Below are 24,053 nucleotides of genomic sequence, written 5' to 3' on the forward strand. Positions count from 1 at the left end.
ACTTTGCTAGCTCTGCATTGCCACCTTCCTTTGCTGGTCTCTCAGTTTTATCATTTACTCCAGCTGCTTTCCATCACTTGAAATAAGTTCTCCAACTCTCACCTGCCCCTCATTTTTCCTGAGCCTCACAGAGCCTAAGAAAAATAATGAGATTTATTTGGATGAGTTTCATTTCTGAGAAGACCCTAGGCTCCCTTCTAGCACAGTAAAATGCTGAAATTATGAAGAGAAAATTAATCTTCATAGGGCAAAATCTCTGGCTGTATTTTTGCTGCTTCTAGATGACTTCAGGCCTCTATGAAGGCCTCTGTCCTTGAATTCCACTATTCTCAGATTTCAAAATCCTCGTATCAATCCAGGATAAGAGCCAGACAAAGATAGTGTGGTGTTTTCCTTCTCTTGAAGATTTGGCACCAAAACAGCTGGACTTTGGAATCATGAGGAAGGGAATAGGCTAATGGAGTGGATCCTGGGAAGAAGTCTGTGGTCTTTCTGCAGCAGCTAGCCATAGGATGCATCTTAACAAGCTAGAAGGAAGGATCTGTGCCCACGGAGAGGACAAACCTAATATTTATATTAAGTAGGCAAAGCAGTTTCAAAATCTCCACCATCCAATGAACTGTGTGTGGTTTCTAATATAACACTTGAGCCTGGGATAAAGAACAGATTTGAACATTCTCTAGCAATTTATGTATTTCCATCTTCCTACCAGATGGTTTTATAACACTATAAATACTACACCACTCTGTCCTTTTGTGAAACAAAATTCAAATACTGACTGGAGGTCAAAATGTAGAACTCAGTCAACATGTAATCTGTGGACAATTGATTAAATAGTACATGCGATTAAGTTAAACATGTAGGTGACAGAGAAAGGGAAGGGATGAGCATAATGGTACCAGAACACATAAGTTAAAGATAATTACAGCAACTATCAGTGTAGGTCTGAACATAGTGGTTGGAAGGGCAGAATGAACCATGCAGATATTTGACAGGTAACTGGGCCTGATTTGTGGCATATGGAAGGAGAGAAGTTACAGGATAAAATTCCTTTCTATTCATTTACTCTGATCAGGCTGTAAAGTTAGCTCTGAGAGTACAATTATTTGCAATAGAAATTTCACATTATAAAATTATTTTCCCCTAAATATTTCTACATGTAATTGACTCAGAAACATTTAAGTATAGTAACATTGGGTTACTATACTAAACATTAAGTATAGTAACCCAATGAGAGGGTTGCTGCTGCTGTCAAGACCCAATTTCTTTTTTTTTCTTACTTCCTGACTCTGCCCAAATTCTCATCTTGGGCATTTTGGGGGGTAGAATTTGTTTTAGTATGGCAACATTTCCCTCTGAAGTGAGAATTGGTGCTTTTTAGGCAAAGTATTACTTCTATACTTCATGATTTTCTGAAATGGATAAAGGAAAGTATCCTCTATTCAAAACTGAAATTTGAGATTTGATTTAAAAGTGATTCATATTGATTCTGTAACAATTAGTTTTGTCCAAGAATATAATTGTAAATATTCCCATGCACTATATAATATTCTAGCAATGTCTCTTTTGGATTCAAGGATAAAAAAAATCTTGTTTTATATTTATAAAATCTATATGATGTGAATCATTTTTAGGCCACTATTAGGGAGAACAAAATGGAATAGCTCTTTTTTTATCCTTAAACCATGGAAATATAAAACAACCTTCCTAATGAGTCTAATGTCATATAGATCAGGAATGATTCTTGCCCTTCAAATCTGGGAAGACTCATGAGTCCACGGGATTACAAATTCATCTAAGAACAAGTTGGTAGGATTGAATTTATGAAATAATTCATAAATTATTTACCTGTGTGATCTCATAACCCTGCTGCCTTGAATATCTTCTGTACTTCTAGGCCATAATAAAATTCTCACCACTTTAGGATCTATCTAAAAATAACTAACATTCTAAACTCAGTCTCCTCAAGATCATCCTCTAAAACTGGACCATATATCAAATAGTTCTCCAAAACTCACCTTCCATCTAGGCTGGCCTCCAATATCATGTATATAGTGAGAAAGAACTTACATTCTAATTTTAGAGATTAAAGTAGGGCTTTTTAGAATGAGACCCTGAAATCTCTATACCTTTATGCCAGGCACCCCTTCCCCTTCAAGATTTTGAAAAGAATAATGCATAAAACTGAGACTGCAAATCCCTCCTTTTAAATGCTGTTATGAGTTACTGATGCTCTGCTACAGATCGCTGAATGAAAGCTAAGTTAGGTCCTTTAGACGTGGAAGTCTAAATGTGGCCTCCCAAACTTCCCTGTTCTCCTCTTTATTCTCTGTGTTTTCTCTGCCACTAAGAGAGGGAAAATAAGCAAGTGAGAAAACCAACCAACCAACATACATACAAACCAACTAAAACCCAAACCAAACCAAACAAAAAACACTGAATCTAGATTTGGAGACCAGGATCCTCAACCATGTCCTCAAAAAAAAAAAGTAAGTTGTCTAGGACCAAAGTTAGACTCGAGTGTGCATGTCACATGTCCACAAACATTTCACAGTGGGAAAAGGAGAGATGAGAGACGGTTACCTTTCCCAAAGAGGGCATATTCTGCCAAGATCCCAACCGTTACATTTAAGGGAAAGAACATGATCTGTCTCTTCTATTTAACACACAGAAACTGCACCCAACAGGATTTTATCACTAACCGAGGCTTGGATAACAAAATTGACAACACTGTTTTGGTAGAAGAGCAAAAGCAGGTTTAGTATAAATTATAAAGAAAAAAAGCAAATTAGCTTTCAAAAAATCTTTCCCATGTAATTCTTTAAGTGAGTTTATGTTAACACTCAAACCTGTGCCCAGCCACTGAGGGGGAAGTCAGAAGGTTTTTAAGGTTTCTTTCTCCACCATCATGACGTGTTTCTCCAATTTATCTCACTGCACTTTTGCGTACTCCTCTTTACCTTGCGTAGTTCAATATGAGACTGTCACCACATGGAAGACAAAACACGGCAAGAACACCACATTTCTGTCAAATACAGACATATTAAGACAAACATAAACCCCTAAGTGTTCTAGTTAGTTTAAAGGCCACAATCAATGGGTAATAAGTAAATCAATATCTAACTGTCGTAAATGCCTGTGAATTCTAAATTGAGTTTACTGACTAGATGAGATTGGAGGACTTGCGATGATTATTTTTTCCAGCTAAAGAAGAGTCTGCTCTGTGCACACTAGAGTTGTCCTTTATGTTCCAAGATGTCATTTCCACAGTGCTGTCACCCCAAGGAAAATTCCACTCTGGGGATTTCTATATAGGACACAGAGTTGCAGTTAGCCTTTGCTATATTTTCAAATCTGGTTCTTGCTCTTTCGTAACTACATACACCTAACATCAGCACATTTGCTCTAACTTTTTCTTTTCTGTTTTCCTTCCCAAGGAAGCAACTTTTTTTTTCCTGTGTGCTAACCCCAAAAAGACCTGGAGATGCTGAAAATAACACAGAGGAGTTGATACGTGCTTTCATTCATATTTAAATCTTTTCCCCTATTCTCTCCTTTTCTTTTTCCATTTTCACTCCTCCTTTCATCCTTCAATTTTTTATTTTTCTCCAAATGTATCATATCTTGACTTCTTTGAATTATGCTTTTTTGTATGCTTCTCATATTAAACTATATCAAAAAATGAGTGAGAGTGGGTAGCTCATACGAACATCAAAAGAAACTTCTGTAGCTTTTGCTGTATTTCTTATCCTAGAGTCATTTTCTTGCTTGTATATTCAAAGACATGTTTATTCATTTTCCTATATTTTCTCTTGCATATTCTAACACCTAATTTTATTTCCTCTTAAAATATTTACCATTCAGGCTGCATAATGGGTCATGCCAAAATTTCATGACTTAAAACAATAACCATCTGTTAAGCTTACAATTTTATGCATTTCCAATTTGTACTAGGCTCGGCTAAGCAGTTCTTCTGATATGAGCTAGGGCTGGTTGATCTCGACTGGGCTCATCTACTTCTTAGAAGTCAGCTTCCAGATTGGTTGGTCTAGAAGGAATGTTTGTTTCCTGTGCTCTCTCATCCTTCTGAAGGTTAGCAGAGATACCCAGAGCAAAATACCCAAAGGGTGTAAGGAAAGGTGCAAAGTCCCCTGAGGCTTAGCCTCAAAACTCCCTAAAATGATATTTAACTACATTTTATTGAATAATTGAAGTCAAATATTAAAAGGAAAAGACTCTATCTCTTTCTGTACTCTGCCACAGAGAACAATGGAGGTAGTACAGTCTGGCTCTGATGTTTGAGCTTGCAGCCAGAATATCAGGGTCAAATTCCATCTTTACAACTTACTAATTCTGTGCATGTTCCTTACTTCTCTGTGGCCTCATTCCCAATGTAAAATAAGGATAATAATAGTAGCTATAGCATAGGGTTGTTGAAATTAAGAAAAAAAGAAAATATAGAATCTTAGCACACTGCCAGATGGACAGTAAAAAATACATTTTAGCTCTTGTCACATTATTGTCATTATTTTTATTATTAGAGCTTTAAGTCTGGCTCTTCATTTAGATACACATATATGCTATATACTTCGTAATTTTTTATATAGCTCTTGTGCCAAGGTCCTGTGAATTCCCTTGAGCCCCACAGGCATCTTTTTCTTGAAGAAATATTATTCTCATATTTTCAACCATATACATACTTGATATTGGGGTGACAATTGGACTCTACTCTCCTGATCCCATGACAAATGTAATTCATTGACTTCAGCATTTTTTTCTACGTTATTTTAAACAAACTCCCAGAAAAATACTAACAGATAGCCAAAGGTGGTACATATTTACCTTTACAGCTAGAATTTCAAAAATTTGGGTACTGTTCTCTTCTATCTTTATTTACAAATCCAATAATTCTATTACTTTCGAATTAAGTAAAGATAACCTAAACTAGTGGTTCTCAAACTTTTTGGCTTGGGGATTAATTCTCAGTTTTAAAAATTATGGAAGACTCCATACAACTTTTGTTTATGTGGATTACATCTATCAACATTTATTGTATTAGAAGTTAAAAGCAGTGGTTCCTGTACCTCAGTTGGCAAGGTGTTGGCCACATACATCTATCTAGGGTGGTGGGTTCGAACCCGGCCCGGGTCTGCTAAGCAACAATGACAACTGCAACAAAAAAATAGCCAGGCGTTGTGGCAGGCACCTGTAGTCCCAGCTACTTGGGAGGCTGAGGCAAGAGAATCACTTAATCCCAGGAATTGGAGGTTGCTGTGAGTGGTGATGCCACAGCACTCTACTAAGGGTGACAGCTTGAGACTCGGTCTCAAAAAAAAAAACAAACAAGAAGTTAAAAGCAAAAGGGTATGTTAATTATTAAAGATTAATTTATATACAATAAACCTATTATATTCTAAAAGAAGTACCATATTTAGGTAAAAATTATATTTTCTCAACAAAAAATTTTAATGAGAAGAGTGGTATTGCCTTATACTTTCTACAAATACATTTCAAGTCTGACAACAGACAATAACTATATTCTCATATCAGTTTCTACAGTCAATTTGTTGTAATATGTTTGGGTTGAAGTATATAAAGAAAACATAGCTTCGCAGAGTTGTATTACTGAAAAAGTAAGGACTACATGAATTCCTTGAAAGGGTCTTGAAAGTCCCCATTAGTGCTCAGATCATGCTTTGAGAATACTTTATCTAAATAGTCTGCTCTCCAAGTAACTAGAAAGAGCTCTAAAAGTAATATAGAAGAGAAGATATAAGAGGAAATATTTTCGGATGGAAATACAACTTACCCTCAGGGAGCAAGGGCTGTCATGGACATTGATATGATTACTTCCACACCGCCTCCACCTGTTGGGAACTGCCTTCCCACAAGCCACATAACTACTGAAAGGCAATGGGTGGTCAGGCCAGAGATAGATATTGCACCTGACTGTGCCAACCAAAGTCTTTCTCAGAGACTTGGAATTGAGAGAGTCCTCTTCTCCACTGCCACAAGTCATATGCTGCTGAAGTTAATAACAGTTTCCCATGTCAGTTCATGTTGGGTAAAAATGAAACTGCACTTAGGGGCTGAAGCCTGCTACATTAGCAGTTCAACAGAGCATTCTTGTGTCACTCAAGTCCCTAGATTCATAAGATGAGAGAAAAATATTCTCATTATCCTAAAGAGAGGGTCAAAAGGCAATGGACACCTGGAATGAGGAGAACCAGTTAGTTTCTAAGTTTAAAGAGGAAAATTAAGTTGAAAAGACAAAAGCTCTTTGGGAAGGATTAGGAGGCACTATAAAAAAATCAGGCTGATGGTGGGGAAGGAGGTTGGCTTATGGGTGGAAAGATCTACAGGACACCTATTCTAGAATTAAACAGACCAGAGAGCTGTCTCCCTCACGCCATTGACACTTTCACTGAGTCCAGGTCAAAGAACAGAAAATAAACAAATGTTAGTATAATATAATTTTCTGAAGATTCAGCAATGACTTTATAAAAGACTGAGTTTTGGCAAGCCACATAAACTCTCTGGACCTGATTGCTGATGTGTTAAATGTGAGTAATAAAATAGAGCTGATAAGTTAAGTCCCAAAGAAAAGATGTGAAGAAATTTTTGATCATGACACTTATAGAAAATAAGAGACTAGAATTTGATTCAGCTGTGTATCTAAAATATAAAATATTTAGATTAAAAATGTTTCCAAATATTTCTGTTCCATATATCTCATAGACAAAACAATCAGGAGTGGGGAGCTTTCCACTGTTTAAGTGAGCATATTTGATACTTTATGTCACCAGTGCCCAAGAGAACTCTTAGGTGTCCCTGAGTTTCTTACCTGAGATGAGATGAAAAACAGTCTCCACATTCCTCCTTGCTCTCTTTGACTCACAAGTCACTTGATGAGCTTGGCTGTAGTTCAGGAGATCCCTTTCAATGAAGCCACTTATAAAACACATCATTCCAGCAATCTATAGGCTAGAGAGTGTATTCTCACAGCAAACTCAAGGAGGCAGCTTTGTTTCTATCCCATTGAAAATATCTGTAGGATATGTATCTGCTTTATCTCAGTTATTAAATGGATAAGCATAAAAAAAAAAGAAAAGAACTGTAGGAAAGTGAAGTGTGCCTTTCCCTTTACAGATTCACACAAAAACCCGCAACTGAGTCACATGTCAAAGACAGCTTTCCTCTTACATTTTGACCTCAGCCTACAAGGTTTAGGAGCAACATGGCTACTTGATATGTTTATAAATGGCAGTGTTTAATTATCATACTATCAGATGGCTACTTAGAAAAATATTTTTGACACAAAATCTCTATGGTAAATTTTTTTCTTTAAAACAATTAATTTGGGTCCTTCATTAATGTCATATTTTGTCCTGTTGACTTATATTTAGCATGAGTTACTTATATAGGTTTTGTGAATAAAGTCATTGCTAACTCACTAGTAAGCAGTATTTAAAATATTCTCTTGTTTATTTCCATAATGGAGTTATTGGCTTTTATTCCTAAGAGTTCCAGAGCACTAAGATTATAAAGTATAAAGTGATAATGTTGATGATGAGGATGATCACTGTCATTACTTTTATGTGGCATTCTGAAAGTGCAAAATGCCTTCATGTCATACATTATTTTGTGCAAGGATCCCTGGAGTTGAGACAGTATGATGTGCACTTTATACTTAGAGAAATGGGGCTATGCTAAATCCCCCAAAGTCCAGTAATATGATGTGAATGTCCCTTTGACCCACCCTTGTAGGCATATAACTATTAGTATACAACAATGCTAATTTACCTGCATGTCAATTACTATATAGAGATATGAACAAAAAAGAGTTCAGAAGGTCTTAAAAGCATCAAATCCATAAAGAACATCTGTTAGTTTATTTAAAGAGCGATATTTGGAGTAAGGTACTAAAGATAGAAAATATGAATAAGAAAAGATGCACTGAGGTCCTGATAGAGTTACGCAATCTATTGAAAGGATGAGGAAGAGAAAGATTAAACACTAGGCAAGTAAGTCAGTATAAAATTGCAACTAGGATGCTATGGGGATTTTATTTAATGAGCAAAGATTTTGTCCAAGAATGTGATTCTCAACATGAGGTATAGAGTTCTTTAAGACTTGGAGTTTTAGGAGAGAGAGAGGGAGAGAATAGAAAGCACAATGTGGCCAGAGGTCTGGTGATGGGAAAGAACACTGCATGAACAGTGTAGCTGGAAGACAAGTGCAGTGTGGCTGTGAGATGAAACTTTGAAAAAAGGCACACATAGACTTCAATCTCTGTAAATGATTTTGGCTCTATCTTTAAAAAGTGTGGTGGCTTAATTAAGGGAATATGCAGATAGTTAACCAAATAAGTGTTTTGAAATGATTTATTTTCTTTCAAATGTGGAAAAGAATTTAGATGGCGAAGCGTACATAAAGAGGATAGGGTCTACAGTAGTGTTCTGATGCTGATAGGATGTCAAAGGAAGAATGGGTGCAGCTGGAGAAAAATGGAGAGATTAGAGAATGAATTTGGAGTAATAGCTGAAAGGACTTGGGGTTGTATTGAGAGGTAAGGGAAAGGGAAGAGTCAGTAATAATGTTCCTGTTTTGTCAGAGTGTATGGATGGTGTTACTGTCCACTGGAATAGGGAGATCTGGAGAGGAGATCCTGGGATTTCCTCTGAGGGGAGAAGTAGAAGATATGAACATATTGAACTGGGGAAGTCTTTAAAACACACCAGAGAATTTGTGAAGAGGTCATTTGGCTATATACATTTGGAATTTGAAGGAGGTATCTCAGAATAAGGTACAAGAAAATCAGGGTAAGCATTTTATTGACCATGAGCCTCAATGTTAAGGTCCAACATTTACTCCTGAAGGAAATAACGTAAATTAAGCAGACAGGAAAAAGGAAAATCAAGGGAATATTATGCCATAGAAGACCAGACAAGTTTCTGTTTCAAGAAGAGAAAGAGGTCTAGAGTTCTGTCCAGTGGATGTTATCTTTGGCTTAAAGAGGATTGAACGTGATGATCATGGTGGTGGTGGTTGTGGTGGTGGTGGTAGTGATTTAAATACTCAGGAGTCCTAAGGAATACCACTTCCACGTCGAAGCAATTGCTTTTTTGGTAATGAGGATAAAAGTGATTCTATGTAATGAGGACACACTGAAGTATTTTATTCTGATGGTTGTAATGAATAAATTTATACTTAGAATCATTACTCTTGTAACTATATGAAGGGTGAATTTGACAACAAGACTGGAGAAGAAAATTTCTTCAAGATTTTTGTAACACTATAGATAAAAGATTTTAAGAAATGGAATGGTATTAAACATTGGGATGGAAAAGACAGAATAGTTTCCAAACATATTTAGGTTGTAAAGATACCAGGATTTTAGTTATTTGTATATTTTGTATCAAGAAAAACATTGAGACAGGGATGAATCCAAAATCTTATGACAAGATTCTAGAAAAAAATGCTAATTTAGATGGAATATTCAAGAAATATGCGATTAGAACAAAAATAATAAATTGGAATTTGACTAAAGATACAGAGATATTGACATCTCTGTGGTTACTTCTAGTAAATACTCAAAATGACTTTGAATTTGGGAGGAAGGGAGGACTGTTCTTGAGATACATATTTGGGAACCATCAACATATTTGTCGTAACAAAATTTATAAAAGGTGTGAAATTTCCCATGAAGATTACAGAAAGAGAATTGGGGGACAGATAGCTAGAAAACAGCAAAATGTAAGGGCCAGGTAGCAGAAGAGGATATCGCCAAGAGTCAAAGGAGTAACATCAGAGAAGTAGAAAGAGAATCTGGAGAGAATGCTATCAAAACAGAAAAAAAGCGTTAAGGAAGAACCCCTTTAAAAATCAATTTTATATTCCAGAGCAAGCTTTACAAAGGAGAGAACAAAAATAGGATTTGGGCTTTATAGTTAGAACATTGTTGAGTGTCTGGAATTAGCTCAGTAGATATATTTTTAACTGGATGAAAGACTAACACAAGCCTGCAGATTGCAGCATTCAGAGGAAAGTTCCCCTAAAATTTCGTACTGTTCAGATCATTATTAGGAGTTTCCAGTGTGATGAAAATGCTTATAAGAGGTTGAATCACAAAGCCTCAAAAGTAAGAAACTCTGATTTTAGGTCCTTTCTGCCTTGTCCTCATGTTTAGACTTAGTCTTGTGTTTAAAGGGAGCAAAAGAGAAAGAGAGAGGGAAAGCAACGTCTAGGGACATACTTTAAATGCTAAGGCAATTTCAAAGGCAATTCCCTCTTTGGGTCACTGCAGTCCTTCAATATGGAACTTAACTTTGTTGGTCAGGAAATCTGATGTTGTGAAGGTTCTAGAAGCTGACTCAGAGGAAGTGACTTCCTGAAGCAAACTCTCAAAGGAATTATCAACAAATCAGGTAATTAATTTCATGTCTATGTCTTTTTAGTAGACTCAAATTTTCATGCCCACCAAACGGGGTCTGATAAACATTATACAAGGGCATAAGAACAGGCAAATTTTAGGCATAACTGATCAGTTTCTGGAAAAGCCAGTTAAAATCTTCTGACCCCATTTTACTGTTTCTTTTCAGTATATATAGTGTTCATTGCCATGTCCACTGGTTCTCCACTGGACAATTTCCCAAGGATGCTGAATACTTCTTTTATTTTCTCATATTTTTGAACCATTTAGACTGCCTTCTTATTTGTATTAATAAACACATCAATTTATAAAATAATATTCACTGTGTAAGTTTAGAACACAGGATAGCATCAATTTATGACTTATGTGACTTTGAACAAGTTAAACAACTTGATTATTTTCTTAGCCGTCTTCATTATATGTGAACACAGTACCTATATATTGCCAGGATAAAGGAGCTAATGCATCTAGTCCTAAACTTTGCACATAGTAAACACCCAATAAAATGTACAGGCCATTTCTTCTGTAGATACTATTCATTCTCTCTCTCCATCTATCTTTTTTATTTTGCTGATATTTAGTTTCTAGTATCAATTGGACATATTTTTTCTTTTCTTTTCTTTTTTTTTTTTTTTTTTAGATAGAGTCTCAACTGTCACCCTGGGTACAGTGCCATGGCATCATAGCTCACAGCGACCTCCAACTCAGGCTTGAGGATCCTCTTGTTTTTCTATTTTTAGTAGAGATGGGGTCTCACTGTTGCTCAGGCTGGTCTCAAACTCATGAGATTAAGCAATCCACCTGTCTCAGCCTCCTAGATTGCTAGGATTATAGGCATGAGCCACTGTGACCATCCTGGACAATTTTTTTTTTCAAATGACCACTCCACTGAATAAACATGTGAACTTCTAATTGTCATGTCAGGTGACAGGAAGTGACTCTAAGATTTACAACATTCGAGTATTATTTCTTTAATTTTTAGAACATGTCAACCATTTTCAAATTAACAAAAATTAAAATGTGGGGCGGCGCCTGTGGCTCAGTGAGTAGGGCGCCGGCCCCATATGCCAAGGGTGGCGGGTTCAAACCCAGCCCCGGCCAAACTGCAACAAAAAATAGCCGGGCGTTGTGGCGGGCGCCTGTAGTCCCAGCTGCTTGGGAGGCTGAGGCAAGAGAATCGCGTAAGCCCAAGAGTTAGAGGTTGCTGTGAGCCGTGTGACGCCACGGCACTTTACCCGAGGGCAGTATAGTGAGACTCTGTCTCTACAAAAAAAAAAAAAAATTAAAATGTGACTGAGCATCTCCTAACTTCATTAAATACTTTTAAATGTGGGGCGTCATAAACATGTGAAAATATGATGAACTCTAGAAGAATTTCAATTTTTAATAAAATTAAAAGAACTGAAATAAACTATAATTGTCAAAAAATAACAGTGAAGGCAAGACAATATGAAAAAGAATGAAAAATAATTATAAACAAAAAGAATAACAAAACAATGCAGTTCTAATGAAAGACTAATGCCAAATGTGAATGGTCAATAAATTGCAATCAACAAAATATGAGACAGGTGCATGACAACTGTGATCCACGTAAAGCTAGCTCACTGGGAACACAAGCTAATAACACCAAATAAATATGCTAAATGTTCCCATGATTTTTACTCAAATCACTCACTGTTTAATATATTCTGAGAAAAAGTATTCATATGGGAAACAAAAATCTATAGAGATAAAATTTAGGGAAAGTCACTGACATTAACTTGTCTCCAGCATCTAGTCATAGATAACGATCTCTTTCTCTCACAGGAATTTAATCACATACACGGTAAATTCAGAATTTGAGAATAGAGTTGCTGTCTTTATAATTTATGTATATACATAAATTAAGGTATTAAGGCGCAGCATACATAGCGTAGAACTATGTATCTTAAGATAAAGAGAGGCATTTATTTCTACAGTTAATGCTTTTAGTATATTAATATTATCATTACTGATAAGGGATTACTTATTTTATTTATTTATTTATTTATTTATTTTATTACTAATTATTGGAATTGATTAGGACTATGCCAGTTTTATCTATTTATAATTGTTTAAATTATAGCTTTCTTTTAGTTATAGCTTCAAATATGCTGGTAAATTTCAGTTTCCTGAGATTTTTGCCCTGGGCATTTTAATTGATTGTCACATCTTCTTAGTCATAAATTTCATGATTCTTCCTGCCGGAGGTCATTTTTAACATGTTACTAATTTAATTCTGATTTTACATGCATTTGACTCACTTAGCTGTGGTTAAAATTATTTTTACATGTACTTAAAATATTTCATATTCCATGAAGCATTTCAAAGATGATCACAATGGAATCAAATTGAAACAAAAATATAATGTAATATATGCTGACAGATATAAATAATCTGAATAACCTAAAAATACCAGACATATTTAGGAAGGTGAATAGGATGGGGCTTTTTTTATTTTTGCAAATTTATAAAACTGGGATGCTCATTTTGCTTTGATTAAAAAAAAATGTGGTTAGTTTTAGTTACACTGGCCTTGATAGGAGAAAAAAAATACATATGTTTGTATATATAGAAATGTCTGTGTATATATATATCTGAGAAGAACATCTTTTTTAGGGTGGAAGACTATTTAAAGCTATCCTTATTTTCATGTTTCCATGTTTTGTGATGTGGAGGTGGGGCTAGCTTCATCCTGGGAAGTCATTTTGGATATAATATCAACATTGCATTTCAAAGCACGATGGGGTGTTTCCACTAGGTTTTTCAAGTTTTACTCCTAACACTGCTGCTTGTAGAAGTTTTGACTTTGAAAGTTCAGGCATTTTTAACTTTTATCCATGTGCAAAGCACATCTTGAGTTTCTTTAATGTACCTTGCAAGCTTGTTTTGTATTTATTTCACCCTTGCATAGCTCAAAAGTAGCAGAACAGATTTTACTCAGATTAGGCAAAAGCAATTACCAAATCCGTAGACTAGGACTAGTCATGGTCCCAGAAGATAATTTTGGGAAAGCCGCAATGGCACGTAAATATGGGGTTATTGAAGGTTTTCACTGACAACTTCACAGCACAGTGCTTTCTAGTCCACATCTTCTCATAAGGATCTGCAATGTCATCTCAGAAGTTGAGCAGCACCTTTTAAATCTTGCATTAACTTATTTTTTGTTTTTTACTGTTTTTGGCCCAGGCTGGGTTTGAACCCTCCACATCTGGTATATGGGGCCGGCGCCCTACTCCTTTGAGCCACAGGTACTGCCCATCCTGCATTAACTTTTTAAGCATATGCTTCTGGTGTTATAGATCATTACTGATTATAACAGTAAAGACAGTACTTGTTAATAAATATTGGCTTAATGCTTGACCTTTGGGAACATGCTTTTACTATTTGTTCTCCAAAAATCCTTACAACCCTATGTGTCACAAATTAGTTTTTGTTCCTTTTTCCAGATGAGAAAACTGAAACTCACAAGATTAACAAAATGTTCCATGACCCTTTCCGTTCATAAGAGGTAAACTCAAGACTCTAAATCAATTCTTCATTTATTCAATAATTACATCACAAAAGCCTACTATGTGCTAGGCACCATACCTCCAGTCAATGAGCAATCAATGAGACAAGCAAAGCTTCTTTTTCATGACATGTGTAAAACAGGAAAGCAGATATACAAAAAATGAGAATAAAAATCATAAATAATTATGCTGTTACTAGTCCTAATAAATTTTCTAAAGAAAGAGCTCAGAACCCTCTGCCAAGGGAAAACATGGGGACCTGATTGAGGTTGGATGGTCTTTGTGAAGAAGAGGAATTAAGTTGAGAGAAGGAGTTGACAGACTTCTGATTACACAGCTCACTTTTTGACAGTATACTCAGACTACCTTGGAGCAATATTCTGAGAATAATACAAAGTAAAAAAGAAACTTCATATAAGGAAATGAAGCGCTCAACTTTGTCCTTATATAAAAAACAAAAAGTATTTTGTTTATGTTGCTAAGACCCTTCACAATGAGAATACATGTTTTTATGTCTAAGTCTACATATGTAGAGTGGATCTAGTTGTATAGTCAAAATTTACTTCATTTTAACCACATCCAGATTATTAGGCAAGTACATAATTGCATTGTCTTCTCTAGAAAGCACTTCTGGATTCTAAAGCCAGCTGTGACAGATAAGCTCCTGAAGCTCACGTAGCCCTTCGTGCTGTCTCCTCTGAAGACACTGATCCCTGCCTTAAGTGTCCTTAATTCTGCCCAGTAATACATCCACGGGGGCAAAGATCATGATATCTCAACGTTTGCATTCTCCAAGATGTGGTGCTTTAATATTTAGAGTTTCATTGAATTAGTGGATGAAAATATATAGTATACATGCGTGGGAAAAGCACACAAATTATAAGTAGCAGGTTGGTGTAGCATATAGAAGAGGGGCTCTAACATCTGACTGGTCCAGATTCAAGAACTCGTTCCATTCTGTGTCATCTTGCTTATTTAAATATGTCAGAGTCTTGGACTCCCTGTCTGTAAACTGGAGACAGAACATAATTTACATAAAAGTGAGATGGATTGATTCACACTGATCATGAACTGGTAGCTACTATTCATTTTTCTATCATTACCTTTTGATAGAGTTTATTTATAGCTATTTAAAAGGTAGTTAAAATAGACAAAAATTTCTGACTGTTGGGATGCTTAACATACTATGTAGAATTTGTGGCATATTGACATGTAATAAATGAAAAAGATGCTAATGACTAAATGAGGATTATATTTCATTTGGAAAAACAATTTTCTAGTATAGCATTAATTTATCTAAATGTATTATGATATGAATGATACTGTTTCCTAGAGTTATAGTATTATTGTTGTATACGTCTAAAAATAATTATAATGTCATATGACTATACAAGGTGAAGTCACTTAAAAATCTTTCTATATGTTAAATCAGCTCTCCTTGGTTCCCATAAAGACATCTTTGTGCCCGCTATCCTTGTGCATCTTCCTGATGGCTTCCTAAGGAAGAACGTAGACAAACATGCCACGGCGGCCCTCAGGCCTGGTAGCCCTGCCCTACCCCAAGAGAGAGGAAGGGAGTGGACAATGGTTAGAAACAGGAGCCCAGGGAGAAATGTGACTCCATGCTGTTAAGTCAAAGCAGGCATGTGAGTCCCCAAAGTGCATGGGGCGAAATCGATGCATCCAAATTAATAATATTTTTAAAAATTCATCTTCTCCGACTTTCAAACTGACAAAACCCAACGTGAGCAAAAAAGACTACAAGCAGATGCCCAGCTCCTTATCTGTAAGCCCATCATTGTTTTTTGATACTATTAGAGTCGCATTTGTCCTTGAAGAGAAAAACAATACAGCAGACTTACTTAGATTTTCCACCAGCTCCTATTGTTGATACAGTATCTCCACTTAAATAGGGCCTGCCTAGAACAGAGAAGATAATATTATTATTATTATTACCATTATTACTCTTTTCAATCTCTCCCTTCTCTTCTTGAGATAACTGCTGTCTGGAATCATATTCAAGTAAACACTGATTGTCCAGAAATAACAGATTACAGAAAAAGGGCTTCAAGTCAGACAACGGCATCCTTCCAGTTCCTGGTGCCAGTCAGGCGGGGATATTTGAATCGCGTGTGTCTGACTCATGTTTTCCTCTTCTCAGTGACCATGGAAACATCAGCACTGTTCATGCAGTGTGTGTGCTGGTGGGGTGAACGTCAATTAGAAATCCTGAGTAAAAGAGAACCTTCTAAATGTTTAAAACCAAGATTTTGATACAGGCCTGAGTCAGGGTTTAATGAAGCTAGGCACATGCTACTAAAATGTACTGGAATTATTCTCTGACAAAATAGCTGAAGTAGTTAAGGCTAATACTTTAATATATCAGGGGTTACAACAAACATGGATTGTAACTTCAGACAGACAGGACAAAGATCACGTGGTGGCTACATAAAGATTCACAGTGTTTGTATGTGTGTGCGCATGCACACGTACGCGTGCCTCACCCTGTTGCATGCACTGCCTTTCTCTCCAAATGCCTTTCCTTGTACTCTACCCTCACTGCGATCTCGGCATTTCTAGAGTCTACTACTTAAGGCCTGACTAAACGTCACTTGTTCTGCACAGTTGAATGCAATTCTTTCTTCCTCCAAATCCACTGTGTATAGCTTCTAATCTGATTTTCTGGATGGGCCAATGTTTTGTCCTGTGTTATAGTTAAGAGTGAACATATTTCACCCATTTGTGTATGGCAAGTACAAGGAAGGCTGTCTCTGGTGTAATATTATCATTTGGTTTCCTTCTAGCTATGCTGATATTCTATCCGTGTTTGTTTTAACCCTGCCTCTTGTCCTCTGTCTTCATGGTTTCTAGAATCATGTTCAGGCTGTGGTGGATATTTTTGGTTTTTGGTTTTTTGATCTATTCATAAAAATTGTACTTAAGAGGTGCCTTATCCATGCCCCTATGCACACTTTGACAAGTTCCCAGATATAGATAATCAATCACTATCAACTACACACCATTTGATAGACACCTGAGGTACCTTTCCTTTTGCTCAATTGGCTTCCACATGAAGATCCATGTATTTTTTTGCTAGAAAACATTCTTTACTCCACTTCAGCCTACTCTTTTCCATTTGAAATTCATTGAGCTTAGAGATAACAGCAGATTCTGCCCCTGATCTTGCATCCATGGGAATATATCTGTCATGTAATTGAGAAGGTCGTGGCCTTGGGAGACCTACGTACTTGGCCTATACTCTTTGGTTGCCCAGACAGTGAACACAGAAGAAATCACATTATTCATTGCTCTGGCTAAATGAGAAGCAGTGTGTCTAGTATTTGCTGGTGTGGGATTTTTCATTTAATTAAGTCTGAGCTTATTTCTGCCCAAGGCACCTCACTGACAAGGGAGGGTGCTGAAAAAGCTTTGTTGGTATTGAAATCCCAAATAACTGTTTCCTGATATAATTAAAGTATGTCCATTGATTTCAGTTCTCAGAGAAGGTTATTGTTTGTGAGCTAACATTGTCATTCCTACTTCACGTTTGTGGAGCAACTTTATTAGTCCTGTGACCTTGGGCAAGTCACTTAACCTCTCTGACTTTTGATATAAAGCAGAGTTATTAATGCCTTCCTAACAGAGCTGTTGTCAGGATTGCAGGAGATAATGAATATGAATGAGACTTGCTATCCTAGAAGGCAACTCACCTGCATTATCTATTTATCCTTATAATTCCAGTGGGTAGAGGAGGGTAGGCTAACTTATCCGTTTAGGGGGAAGAGAGGAGCTGTACGTGTAGGTTTAACCCTAAATTCATTTGAGGATTAAAATTTAGAGAAATGGAATAAACTATATAATGACACAAAGCTGGGAGGCTGCAAAACACAAATTTCCATCCAGCTATTTTGACACTAATAATACATTGGACTTTCATGCATTTCTTGAGAGCAGAAACGTGATGTCACCCAAGAATTTTGTATAAATGACTTCCAATATGTTGTAAGAAATGAGACATGCATAAAGCAAACAAAGGACAGCATTAAAATCTCTCAAAACTGACCTGAAACTGAGAGTGCCCACTTGGGGTGGAATCAGTAGTGTGCTGGGATGGTTCTTTCTTGTAAAAGCTGACTGTTAAATTGTGAGAAATTTTGTTAGCCAGTTGTTTAAAACATAGCCATTGTTACAAATTATATTATATAAACATAACTACTCAAATTATAGCAAAAACAAAGGTAATTGACACACAGAATTTTTTACTTTCTGATTTTTTTTACTAGATTTTTCTATTACCTGTACTTTCTAGCATATTGCACCTGTGTGTTGGAAATACTAGAAGATGGTAAGTTACTGTACACAAAGAAGAAGTGATAACATGTCGTTTGTGATATTAAGTTATCAAATCCTTCAGCTTCTCTCTTGGGTCTCTCTCTCTCTCTGTCTGTCTCTTAGATTGTTCATTCCAGGGAAGCCAGCTGCTGTATCTCCAGGATTCTGAGATAGCCTATGGAGAGTCCTGTGTGGCAAGGAGCTGAGATCCCCAGCCTATGCCCAGAGAGCAACTAAGGACTGCCAATAACCACATGAGTTTGGAAGTCTTCAAATGACTACAGTCCCAGTTGATAGCTTAACTGCAACCCGTAAGCCAGGACCAGCCAGCTAGGATGCTTCAGTAGTAGATAGATGATTCCTGTAGCAGCAAAGCATCTATTCTCAACTTGCTATCTGACTTTAGAGGGGGTCCTTTAAAAGGCAGGAAACCTCTATTTTCCCTAAACATTTCAAAGTCCTGGATAAACACAAAATTATACCCACTTTAGTGTAAATATTTGTCCTTTTATTTTTTGCTTGCTGGCAAGTCCAGGTAAAAGCGATTGGGTCTGCTATTGAAGCCTTTTTAATTTGGGGGAGAAGCTTATTATTTAAGGGTGAATTTAGAACAAAAACAGCATTCTGCTTGATAATCTGTATTTTTTATCTTTACATATGAACTATAGACATATTTATCTCCGGATTATCCAAGAAATTCTCTAGAAGGTTTATGCAAGGAATAGACAGTTTCTTAACTGACATTAAAGATTATGGGAAGGGGAAAGGAAAGAAGATAACAGGTAAGAGTGTCACAGCAACGTATAGTGACATGTGAAAGGTAAGCAACAAGGGCTATGCAGCATGCAGGACAGGAAGACCAATGGAGAACTAAACTGGAACACTAATACATTGGCTGCTATGGCTATATCTCTAAGACAGATGGAGACTCCTTGACTACTGGAATTAAGTAAGGAAAGACTGAAGGAAGTAATGGCCCTAGGGTTATTTCCATGTGGTTGAGTTAATGGCTTTGGTGCCTATTTAGATCTTTCATAAGCCCTCTTCTCATAGTGTTTGTGAATCTAAAACACTGCAAATAATTATTGTTGTAGTAATTTATTCAACCAGTCGCTATGCTTAAATATGAATATACTTCTTTTAACTTGAAAAGCATATAATCATGAAATAATCTTTATGTCATTGTATTCTATGTGTATTAACCCAGAAGTATCAATTCTCTTTTAGATTCACCAGTTTTTCACCCAAATTGGTATATCAAAGAGTTCTCATACAGTCTTGATTTAAATAAAATTTGGAGAATTCTAGACAAATCTAATTATTCATATTGCCTCCTTTTTTAAATAGAATAAAGGAGAAAATTTTTGTGTTATTTAATATTACTATTAGTAAATCAAAACTTATGCATAAAAAACATGTTAACAGGTTTATTATTTTGAATTCAGGGTCTAAATTTGGAAAAGGAAAGTTGTGAAAGTGGGCAATATTTAATCAAAAATATCTGAAGACAAGGAATATTTGTAAGAGCATTGTAAAAAATATATAAGAAATAAAATTATTATTAAAAACCTAACTCTTTAAAGTAAGAAATATTTTTTAATAATTAAAGAATATAAAATAACAGAATTAAAAGAATTATTTGGGGGCTGAGAAGGAAATTTTATAATTCTAAGCACAGATAGTCATTTTATAGAATGAAAAATATTTTTATTTTGATTTTTAACCCTTTGTACATTGTTCATGTAAGAATCTGCAATATACAATTCACTAATATGCCTTTGTGTGTATGGCTTTTGGAATAAATAAATAAACATATCAATAGGTAATAGATTTAAAATAACTATAGTTTAAATTATAATTATCAATATATTAAATAATATATCCTTTTAAATTGATCTTACCCACAAAGTACAATAACTTTATATACAAACAAAAAATGATTCTTATTTTCTTTTATACATATTCATATTTCTTTGTAATTATTAAATTAGGATAGCCAACTGTTTATACTAATTATCATATTTAATCAAACTGTTTTCTCTTGGCATAAGGGAAAACTAGGGTACAGAAATTCAGGTACTATTGGGCTATCATAAAAAATGACTACATTTCTTTTCATAATTCGAATAAATTTAAGTTACAAACAATAATTTAAATGATACCATTCAAAGGCAAGAAGAGTTTTATATCTATTGCTATTTAAAAGATCACAGTAAATTATGACCATTGATTTTTGTTTATTTTTTATTTAGAAATTGTCCAAGAACTCAAAAATTACTTATTAGTTAACTCAATCATATGTCTAAAGTTCTAATGTTAAATTTCTGGAAATCATGATTTTAGATGACACATCCAATCCTTGTGATGTGCAACATTATAAAAATTTCATGAAAGTAAGACATTTAGAAAGACAGCCATAATGAGGATTCCATCTAGTTGAGTCTCTTCTGCCTTGTGTGAGCTCTGAAATTACTATTCAGCTTTCAGCTTCCCAGTAGCTATGCTCTGCTGGGCCTCCCACAGTCACCTTGACCATGAACAGCATAATTTTACATAGATTTTCATGATTCTTTCTCTCTGTTTCTCTTTTCTATAATATCCACTCTCCCCGACCAAGTCCCATCTGCCACAGCAGCCCCAAACTCTGATCACTGTTTACTTGGCCCAGTTCTTTCGGTTTAGTCTCTTAATTCCACACATAGACACCTCATATGTAGATGCCTATGCTACCACCAGACATTTAGATGTTTTCTAATTCTCACTTCTATTATTAAATCACAAAATAAAAAAATTCACTTTAAAGAATATTTCCTTTTGGATTCTTTTCTGTAAGAAAATCTCAGAAACTGGGTTCCTAGGTACAAAAGAATGAATCTATTTCAGTGGTTCTTCGTATGGCAAAGCTCCCTAATAGACCACCCCACTGGTTGGTGGTTGCGAACACCAAAATTTTCAGTGTTTTAGAAAATATAAGAAAGCTGTACAGAAATTTTAAGTGCCCTGGAAGTTGCCAAATGAGATTATTTTCTGACTGGAAGGATCATTCCTAAAGCATTTCCAAAGATAAGATCTTGAATGAGGAAACCGTTGATTCATCAGTTGTTCTATGGTCTCACAGCAGAGGAAGCTAAGGAAGCCCAGACAGAGTTACTGGAATAAGTCCAAGACCCCCAGCCAGCCTTTCTCCCTTGCTCTTTTGGTGCGGCAGTATTGTAATTTGAGGGTGAAAGGGGATGAAGGGGTTTCCTACTCTAGAACCTTTTACCTCTGTTAGTTTCGGAAAGTGATATTTTCTTAAAACAAATGTTGGCAGGTGGAATGAGGGAAATTATAGTGAGGGAAATTACAGTTAAACCTAGCAGACACTATTTTTTTATACATATTTCTGCATGTAAGTTATTTCAGTCTTTTATTTTTTTTTTCCAGGCAAAGGAGATGCTGTAAGTTTTTTTTCTAGGCAAAGCCTCTATTTCTCCTGCAAATAGAGAGACTACTTCCTTCAAATTTAGCTTATTTGGGAAAACCTAATTCAGCACCTGTTCCTTTGGTTTAAAAAACTAAACTAGGTCTAGAAAAGATCTTCCCTCCCCATAAGCACCTCATTCCCACCCTTGAAAAGGAGAGATTTCTGATAAGCTCTGGGCTCTGCTCTTTGCCATTAGAAGTGCAATTTGCTGGCTCCTTCTGAACTCTGCAGCCATGCATGTGGCATTCACGAGTCTTTTCTCTGCCCATTTCTCTGTCCATTTCTCTGTTCCATTTCAACTACCTTGGGCAGGCATTCCTCTTATCTTGTGGTTCATATTGTGAGCTTTCACCATGTTTCACTGAATAGTCATTTACATTTCTATTTCCTATTTTCCCTGATGTTTTGAGAGGATTTCTCAAAAGGTGAAAATGCTGATTTTACCTCTATTGTGTAACTAAATACCCAATTCTTTTACTTTAAATGTATTATAGAGATCATACATAATTAAATCATCAAACCCATCTAGAGGCTGCCTTTAGATTGTTGAATGAATTCTTTCAACAAATCCTGTAATATCAAGACATCGTCCATATACATTTATCTGTGCTTTTTATTCAACATCTTCCTATCTTTACTATATTCACCTAATTTTCTACTTCTTCCTTAACCATACACAGCTTTTTTTATTCTGAAAGGCTAAAATTATTCTTCCAGTCAGTTCTTCAGAAAAAGCTCAAAGGAAATCTGCTCCTGAATATTTCTTGTGTATTCTTAAAAGCTATTCCTTTACTTTTGTGCTTAAATGATAGTCACTAATTCTAATTTACAGGTCCTAGAATAGCTCAAAGGAAGACAGTAGTTGACTTGGTTCTTTAAAGATGGTGATAGCTTTGATAGAGGAGATGTGTGCCCTCTCAGCTGATGGAACAACATGAAGTAAGTCTCTTCAAGATGCTCCCTGTTTCCTCATGTGCTCTAGTAAAGTTTCCCTGGATCTCTTCTTCCTCAGGGAAGCCCCTGAAGGACAAAGGAATTGAAATGGTATGGTCAGAATTACCTACTGGAATATAGTCTACAAGAGACAACATTGAGAATTGAATATAAAGAGGAACCTAGTTCTCAAGAAAAATTGCTGAATGAATGATAGCACACATTTTAAAATCTTTAAAAATAGATAATGCCAAAACTTAAATTTAATGTTGGGGTTTAAATTATATTATTCACGACAATTTTGGTTTCTTAGAAAATCACTCTAACAATTTTAATGGGTGGATGGATTGGTGGGACACTGGAGATAGGCAGTCAGGGAAGAAACCCAGGCTAATAGTCCAAGCAGGACTAATGACCCTGAACTACAGCAAAGCAACAATGAAGAAGGGAAAGCATTGATTTCCAAGGAATGGAGGTCACGTCATCAGGATTTGGTGAGCGATTGTCTGATGAGAAAGAGTAGGAGAACTTGGAGATGATATTGAAGGGTCTGGAGTCTTAATGGCTCTTGGGGAAATAGTTTTCAAAATGACACTTCTGCTGAAGCCTGGGCTGTTCCAAGAAGGTAGATACACAGCCCCGCCGGGGGCTGCCCTGAGGCAGAAGAGATGCAGAGAAACTTTGCTAGAGTATATGAGGAAACAGGAAACATCAGAACTCCTGAGAGACAGAGAGGCTGCGGAGGCATGGCCGGCAGTGCATGCTAGCCTGGCCAGGGGCGCAAACCAGGAAAATGGTCAGTGCGAACACAGTCTGTGTAGCTGGAGATGTCTCTGAGACCAGGCAGGGAGACCTGAAAGGCACTGGAACTAAAAGACCAGAAACATACTCCTTCATGTACCACTGATGTCCTGGCTGCCACAGCTAAAGAGGGATGCTTTAAAGCCCAGGGACATAGACATTTTAACAATACTGATTCTTTCCAGCCATGAGCATGGTATGTTTTTCCATTTGTTAACATCTTCAGCTATTTCTTTTTTCAGAGTTTTATAGTTCTCTTTATACAGATCTTTCACATCCTTTGTTCAATCCCTATTAAAGCACCTCTGTCATATTTTAAAGATCTGGAAAAATTAGTACTTTGTTTTATATGGAAACAGAAACAACCTCAGATAGCCAACACATTTCTTAGAAATAAAAACAAATCAGGAGACATCACGCTACCAGACTTCAGACTACACTATAAATCGATAGCGATCAAAACAGCATGGTACTGCCACAAAAATAGAGAGGTAGATGTATGGAACAGAATTGAAAACCAAGAGATGAACCCAGACACTTATCATTTGATCTTTGACAA

This window comes from Nycticebus coucang, chromosome 8 (assembly GCF_027406575.1).
Source record: "Nycticebus coucang isolate mNycCou1 chromosome 8, mNycCou1.pri, whole genome shotgun sequence".
In the NCBI taxonomy this organism is placed as follows: Eukaryota; Metazoa; Chordata; class Mammalia; order Primates; family Lorisidae; genus Nycticebus; species Nycticebus coucang.